This window comes from Salvelinus sp. IW2-2015, linkage group LG16 (assembly GCF_002910315.2).
Source record: "Salvelinus sp. IW2-2015 linkage group LG16, ASM291031v2, whole genome shotgun sequence".
NCBI lineage: Eukaryota > Metazoa > Chordata > Actinopteri > Salmoniformes > Salmonidae > Salvelinus > Salvelinus sp. IW2-2015.
The window spans coordinates 32038752-32047567 of record NC_036856.1 but is presented as its reverse complement, the minus strand read 5'-3'; the positions used below and the strand labels follow the sequence as shown (position 1 = coordinate 32047567).

The 8816-nt window shown below is 41.5% G+C and overlaps 1 pseudogene; it reads right to left on the bottom strand.

The window, feature by feature from the left end:
• Positions 1-771: 771 nt before the first annotated feature.
• Positions 772-8816, bottom strand: part of LOC111975529 (myosin light chain kinase 2, skeletal/cardiac muscle-like) — a 22574-nt pseudogene continuing 14529 nt past the window's right edge.

Here is an 8816-nt window from a genome sequence, read left to right as displayed (position 1 = left end):
CTTTATGTCTCACAATGATTGGGGTGAGCAAAAAAGAAAATGTTGAAAATAAACATTAAAGAAGTAGTGTTAAAATGCTTGTGTTCTAGCCTACTTTCCAGAGAATATGTAGAGGGTCCATTTGTTCTCTCCATGTTTAGGCAACAACTCTAACTGTAGTCAATATCTTGTATTCCAATGGACTTAATATAAAATACCAGAAATATGATGTTGATTTAGCAAGGACTATCCAAGCAACATGATATGGACTTTAAACAAATCAGACACGGGCTTCAGTACAGTGTAGGGACTAGGGCAGGGTTTCCCAAACTCGGTCCTCGGGACCCCAAGAGGTGCACATTTTCTTTTTTGCCCTAGCACTGCACAGCTGATTCAAATAGTCATCATCAAGCTTTGAATCAGCTGTGTAGTGTTAGAGCAAAAACCAAAACGTGCACCCCTTGGGGTCCTGAGGACAGAGTTTGGGAACTCTGGACTAGAGCTTTGGCCTGCATGAATTATGAGTCTCTAGCCTGGTGGTGATCAGTGCGAGTCTTGACTGACTGTCCTTGTCCGATACTGCTCCCTAGTGGCCATTATTAGACAAAACCTGGATACAGTCTCCAAATGATATGGCCGTATCCAAATGATGATCAAATATCAACAATTGATCATCTCTGTAGAAAAGGTTATTATTCTATCCACCCTTCCTATTTTTCTATGAATTATCTCTCTACTGTCAAACAAAGTATTATGTGCATTACGTAGTAGAGTAAAACTAGGACAACATAAGTAATTTCAGTTTTTATTTCTGTCTATATTTATTTTTATACATTTCTAACTAGAATTATGTTTCATAATGACACAAAAATGACACAAAATCACAACGGTATAAGGAGCACAATTGATTCCAGGGATGGCAAATCTGACAATCAATTATTAAATCAATCAATCAATAACTCAATATCTGACCAAGTAATAATCAACTCACTGCACAGTTTGAAAATAGTGAATCTATTACACAGACAAACCTTTTTTTCTTTAGATCTACAATACAATTAATCAAACACTTCAAATTCAGACAATGAAACACAATTCATTAAATAAACTATTTTGAATGTTCTCTCCTGGATACATATTATATTATGTACCATTCCTATGGAGACTAAGCCTTGCATTTCAAGTAAAAATCCAGTTAGGAACCAAGATAATTCATGAACATAAGAACTAACTCCATAGACTGGTCTCAGATCTGTTGTAGCTCATGCGAACTCCATTGCTCATTGTCAAGCCAAACAGTCTGGCCTCCCAGCAATCAGATATCAGGATCAAATCTTCTGGATTTGACCCTAATTCAATAACCCTCACAGCTACCCTCCAATCACAACCCACTGGGCACAGATGTAAATTCAACGTCTATTCCACGTTGGGTCAACATCATTTCATTGTGTGCCCAGTCGGAAGGGTAGTGCAAATATGTGTCATGACAAGGAGTGACAAGGAGTTGGCATGACAACACAAACAGACTGGCACTTAGGCTACTAACTTCAGCGATAAAAATGAATTCATATGAAATCATGAAATCATATAGGTTGTGTTTTGTTGATCAGTAATATGCCTTCATGGAAGGTGAGAGGGTTAATCCAAAGGGCGAAAGCAAAGAAAGGTAAAAGGTTGAGGTCAAGCCAACAGCATGCAGGCACAGAAGAGGCGGTTTTACAGTATATTCACAGCAGCGGCTCGAGGAGAAATTAAAGTCAGTAGCAACGGGCAGAGCAGCAGAAGGAGTTAATAGTGAGGAATTATGTCTAATATCGACAAGTTTATGTTTACCTGGATTGATCATGATTGAATTATTTTAATGAATGTGATCTATGTAAAGTTTGATGGGGAAAACCAAGGAGAAAGGTGTGTAAAAATGAATTCCTAACTCTATAGAAACTAAACTTTTACAATACCAGGAAAATAAATAGCACCCAAAGCTTTATTTTAAATCAAAACCCAACTAACAAATACAATGCAAAGGTATGATAAGACTTGGTAAACTAGGCCTGTGTTAAGTTATTTGAAATCCACAGTAAGCTGAAAATGTAATAAATATGATCGTTCAAAAAAGTGGTTCTGTTTGTATTTGATGGTGATACATTAAAGTGCATTTTATAGTGACCGCTTTCCTTGACAAAGTACCAACCGTTAGAGCTATCTAATTCGATAGCTCCATCGGCGACATTTCAAGCTAGCTGTGGAGTGAGTTTACGGTACGTTTTTAACTCAGTTACACAAGCTGCAGAGCTAAACTAACAGATGCGAGGCAGAGTAGAGTGCGGTAATCCAGTAGCCATAGAGATACGGCAGTGTTGGTCCAGTGTTGAGCCCTGTCCCTGGCCTCCATGTCATCATAAGGCGCCCACAGGGTCTTGGGAGTCATTTTGGAGGGGACTCTCATTTTGGTTGGGAGACTAAACCAACACAAAAGAGGGACAATAAGACCCCAATGTTTGGCATCTACATTATATTTGTGAATATATACTGAACAAAAATACAGTTGAAGTCGGAAGTTTACATACATTTAGGTTGGAGTCATTAAAACTCATTTTTCAACCACTCCACAAATTTCTTGTTAACAAACTATAGTTTTGGAAGTTGGTTAGGATATCTACTTCGTGCATGACAGAAGTAATTTTTTCAACAATTGTTTACAGACAGATTATTTCATTTATAATTCACTGTATCACAATTCCAGTGGGTCAAAAGTTTACATACACTAAGTTGACTGTGCCTTTAAACAGCTTGGAAAATTCCAGAAAATTATGTCATGGCTTTAGAAGCTTCTGATAGGTTAATTGATATCATTTGAGTCAATTGGAGGTGTACCTGTGTACCAAGGCCTACCTTCAAACTCAGTGCCTCTTTGCCTGACAACATGGGAAAATCAAAAGAWATCAGCCAAGACCTCAGAATTTTTTTTAGACCTCCACAAGTCTGGTTCATCCTTGGGAGCAATTTCCAAACGCCTGAAGGTACCACGTTCATCTGTACAAACAATAGTACGCAAGTATAAACACCATGGGATCATGCAGCCGTCATACTGCTCAGGATGGAGATGCGTTCTGTCTCCTAGAGATGAACGTACTTCGGTGCAAAAAGTACAAATCAATCCCAGAACAACAGCAAAGGACCTTGTGAAGATGCTGGAGGAAACAGGTACAAAGGTATCTATATCCACAGTAAAACGAGTCCTATATCGACATAACCTGAAAAGCCGCTCAGCAAGGAAGAAGCCACTGCTCCAAAACCGCCATAAAAAGCCAGACTACGGTTTGCAACTGCACATGGGGACAAAGATTGTACTTTTTGAAGAATTATCCTCTGGTCTGATTAAACAAAAATAGAACTGCTTGGCCATAATGACCATCGTTATGTTTGGAGGAAAAAGAGGGAGGCTTGCAAGCCGAAGAACACCATCCCATCCGTGAATCACTGCGGTGGCAGCATCATGTTGTGGGGGTGCTTTGCTGCAGGAGGGACTGGTGCACTTCACAAATTAGATGGCATCATGAGGAAGGGAAATTATGTGGGTATATTGAAGAATTATCTAAAAGCAATCAGTCAGGAAGWTAAGCTTGGTCGCAAATGGGTCTTCCAAATGGACAATGACCCCAAGCATACTTCCAAAGTTGTGGCAAAATGGCTTAAGGACAACAAAATCAAGGTATTGGAGTGGCCATCACAAAGCCCTYACCTCAATCCCATAGAAAATTTGTGTGGCAGAACTGAAAAAGCATGTGCGAGCAAGGAGGCCTACAAACCTGACTCAGTTACACCAGCTCTGTCAGGAGGAATGGGCCAAAATTCACCCCACTTATTGTGAGAAGCTTGTGGAAGGCTACCCGAAACGTTTGACCCAAGTTAAACAATTTAAAGGCAATGCTACCAAATACTAATTGAGTGTATGTAAACTTCTGACCCACTGGGAATGTGATGAAAGAAATAAAAGCTGAAATAAATAATTCTCTCTACTATTATTCTTTATTTCACATTCTTAAAATAAAGTGGTGATCCTAACCTACCTAATACAGGGAATTCTTACTAGGATTAAATGTCAGGAATTGTGAAAAACTGAGTTTAAATGTATTTGGCTAAGATGTACGTAAACTTACGACTTCAACTGTATAAACACAACATGCACCAATTTCAAATATTTTACTCAGTTACAGTTCATATAAGGAAATCAGTCAATTTAAATAATTAGGACACATGACTGGGCAGGGTTGCAGCCATAGGTGGGCCTGGGAGGGTACCCACTGGGGAGCAAGACCCAGACAATCCTGCAGTTGAAGAAGCTGGATGTGAAGGTCCTGTGCTGGCATGGTTACACATGGTCTGCGGTTGTGAAGCCGGTTGGACTAACTGCCAAATTTTCAAAAACAACGTTGGTGGCAGCTTATGGTAGAGAAATTAACTTTACATTATCTGGCAACAACTCTGGTGGACATTCCTGCAGTCAGCATGACAATTGCATGCTCCCTCCAAACTTGAGACATCTGTGGCATTGTGTGTGTCACGATCTTGGAAATGAGCGGACCAAGGCGCAGCGTGAGTATAGTTCCACATATTTATTTTAGTGAAACTAACAAAACAAAATAACAAACTTAAAGACCGTGAGGACGTAGTGCCCAAACACACTAACAACAATCAATATCTCACAAACATAGGTGGGAGAAATGCTACCTAAATATGATCCCCAATTAGAGGCAACGATTACCAGCTGCCTCTAACTGGGAACCAAACCAAAACACCAACATAGAAATGTTAAACTAGAACACCGCCTCGCCACGCCCTGACCTACTACACCATAGAAAAACAAGGGCTCTCTATGGTCAGTGCGTGACAGTGTGTGTGACAAATCTGCACATTTATGTAGCCTTTTATTGTCCCCAGCACAAGGTGCACCTGTGTAATGCTGTTTAATCAGCTTCTTGATATGCCATACCTGTCAGGTGGATGGATTATCTTGGGAAAGGAGAAATGTTCAATAAAAGGGATGTAGACAAATTTGTGCAATTTCTTTTAGCAAAATATGTTTTTGTTCGTATGGAAAATGTCTGGGATTTTTTATTTCAGCTCGTAAAACATGGGACCAACACTTTACATGTTGGATTTATATTTTTGTTCACTGTAGATGTACAGTATACAGTAGCTGAAGATGAATGGCATGTCTAGAAAGTGTGTGATAGTGTATGGTGGGCTGGGTGGTTTTCACAGCTTACCTGTCTAGATCTACGGGGAGGGAAAGGGTGTGTTGAGTGGCACTTATGTTTCTGTAAGAAATAGGTACAGTATATTCACCATATTAGTTTTTGTGATAAAAATTGGTTTAATCCATCCATGCATTAATGCCAAAAATACTCTAAGTAGGAAAGTGTGTCTATGTGTATGTATATGTGTGTGTGTGTGTGTGTGTGTGTGTGTGTGTGTGTGTGTGTAGATGTGGTGTTGTGTGTGTGGGTTTGTGTGTGTGTGTGTGTGTGTGTGTGTGTGTGTGTGTGTGTGTGTGTGTGTGTGTGTGTGTGTGTGTGTGTGTGTGTGTGTGTGTGTGTGTGTGTTTGTTTGTTGTTCTACCTTCTGATGCAGGCGATAGTGGAAGATTGTGATCCGACAGCCAGGAATGTTTTAGTGACTGTGAGGCACTCATCCTCCAACTAGAGAACACACACAAACACACACACATACATATTTAAAACACACACTCTCACAGGGAACACAGGTCCACAACTGAATAATAACTAACTACAACATAGTTGTGTGTTGACAACATAGTTGTCAACACACACACACACAACACACACACACACACACACCCACACACCACACACACAACCACACACACACACCACACACACCACACACAACACACACACACACACACACACACACACACACACACACACACACACACAACACACACATGGGACCCTCACCTCTTGCTCTTGACCAGCAGAAGTGTGATGAAGTCTTTGGCTTCCTCAGAGATGTCTGTAAACTCCTCCTCCTCAAAGTTCCACTGACAGGCCAGGATGTTGTTCAGAGTCTCATTGTCATCGTCCCCAGGAACGGAGACAGACCTGTCAGCCTGGAGAAAAGGATGTATTGTATAGTGTGTTCAGGGTTGTGTATGTACACACTGACTACTTCCTGCTGACTTCTTGTGAGGTCCCCCTCGCAAAAGAGGGTTCTAACCTCAAGGCCATTTTCCAGGTTAAATAAAAACAGGTACAATATGTGAGCATAAGAAGGTAATGGCTAGTGGATATCAGGACCCCCAGTAATGTAACGGTTAGTGGATATCAGTACCCCCAGCAATGTAACGGTTAGTGGATAGCAGGACCCCCAGCAATGTAACGGTTAGTGGATAGCAGGACCCCAGTAATGTAACGGTAGTGGATAGCAGGACCCCCAGTAATGTAACGGTTAGTGGATAGCAGGACCCCAGTAATGAACGGTTAGTGGATAGCAAGACCCCCAGCAGTGGTGGATATCAGGCCCCCCAGCAATGTAACGGTTAGTGGATAGCAGGACCCCCAGCAAAGTAATGGTTAGTGGATAGCAGTACCCTCAGCAATGTGGATATCAGGACCCCCCAGCAATGTTGATATCAGGCCCCCAGCAATATGTAACGGTTAGTGGATATCAGGACCCCAGTAATGTAACAGTTAGTGGATATCAGGACCCTCAGCAATGTAACAGTTAGTGGATATCAGGACCCTCAGCAATGTAACAGTTAGTGGATACCAGGACCCTCAGTAATGTAACAGTTAGTGGATATCAGGACCCTCAGCAATGTAACAGTTAGTGGATACCAGGACCCTCAGTAATGTAACAGTTAGTGGATATCAGGACCTCAGCAATGTAACAGTTAGTGGATATCAGGACCCTCAGCAATGTAACAGTTAGTGGACATCAGGACCCTCAGCAATGTAACGGTTAGTGGATATCAGGACCCCCAGCAATGTGGATATCAGGACCCTCAGCAATGTAACAGTTATGGAATATCAGGACCCTCAGTAATGTAATGTTAGTGGATATCAGGACCCCCAGCAATGTAACAGTTAGTGGATATCAGGACCCCCATCAATGTAACGGTTAGTGGATATCAGGACCCCCCATCAATGTGGATATCAGGACCCCAGCAATGTAACAGTTAGTGGATATCAGGACCCTCAGCAATGTAACAGTTAGTGGATATCAGGACACTCAGTAATGTAACAGTTAGTGGATACCAACACTCTCAGCAATGTAACGGTTAGTGGATATCAGGACCCCCATCAATGTAACGGTTAGTGGATATCAGGACCCCCCATCAATGTGGATATCAGGACCCCCAGCAATGTAACAGTTAGTGGATATCAGGACTCTCAGTAATGTAACAGTTAGTGGATATCAGGACTCTCAGTAATGTAACAGTTAGTGGATATCAGGACCCTCAGTAATGTAATGGTTAGTGATTAGCAGGACCTCAGTAATGTAACAGTTAGTGGATATCAGGACTCTCAGTAATGAAACAGTTAGTGGATATCAGGACCCTCAGTAATGTAATGGTTAGTGGATACCAGGACCCTCAGTAATGTAATGGTTAGTGGATATCAGGACCCTCAGTAATGTAACGGTTAGTGGATATCAGGACCCTCAGTAATGTAACAGTTAGTGGATATCAGGACTCTCAGTAATGTAACGGTTAGTGGATATCAGGACCCTCAGTAATGTAACGGTTAGTGGATATCAGGACCCTCAGTAATGTAACGATTGTGGATATCAGGACCCCCCATCAATGTGGATATCAGGACCCCCAGCAATGTAACAGTCAGTGGATATCAGGACTCTCAGTAATGTAACAGTTGTGGATATCAGGACCCTCAGTAATGTAATGGTTAGTGGATACCAGGACCCTCAGTAATGTAATGGTTAGTGGATATCAGGACCCTCAGTAATGTAACGGTTAGTGGATATCAGGACCCTCAGTAATGTAACAGTTAGTGGATATCAGGACTCTCAGTAATGTAACGGTTAGTGGATATCAGGACCCTCAGTAATGTAACGGTTAGTGGATATCAGGACCCTCAGTAATGTAACAGTTCGTGGATATCTGGACCCTCAGTAATGTAACAGTTAGTGGATATCAGGACCCTCAGTAATGTAACGGTTAGTGGATATCAGGACTCTCAGTAATGTAACGGTTAGTGGATATCAGGACCCTCAGTAATGTAACGGTTAGTGGATATCAGGACCCTCAGTAATGTAACGTTAGTGGATATCAGGACTCTCAGTAATGTAACGGTTAGTGGATATCAGGACCCTCAGTAATGTAACAGTTAGTGGATATCAGGACCCTCAGTAATGTAACGGTTAGTGGATATCAGGACCCTCAGTAATGTAACGGTTAGTGGATATCAGGACTCTCAGTAATGTAACGGTTAGTGGATATCAGGACCCTCAGTAATGTAACGATTAGTGGATATCAGGACCCTCAGTAATGTAACGGTTAGTGGATATCAGGACTCTCAGTAATGTAATGGTGTGGATATCAGGACCCTCAGTAATGTAATGGTTAGTGGATATCAGGACCCTCAGTAATGTAACAGTTAGTGGATATCAGGACTCTCAGTAATGTAACGTTAGTGGATATCAGGACCCTCAGTAATGTAATGGTTAGTGGATATCAGGACCCTCAGTAATGTAATGGTTAGTGGATATCAGGACCCTCAGTAATGTAATGGTTAGATGGATATCAGGACCCTCAGTAATGTAATGGTTAGTGGATATCAGGACCCTCAGAATGT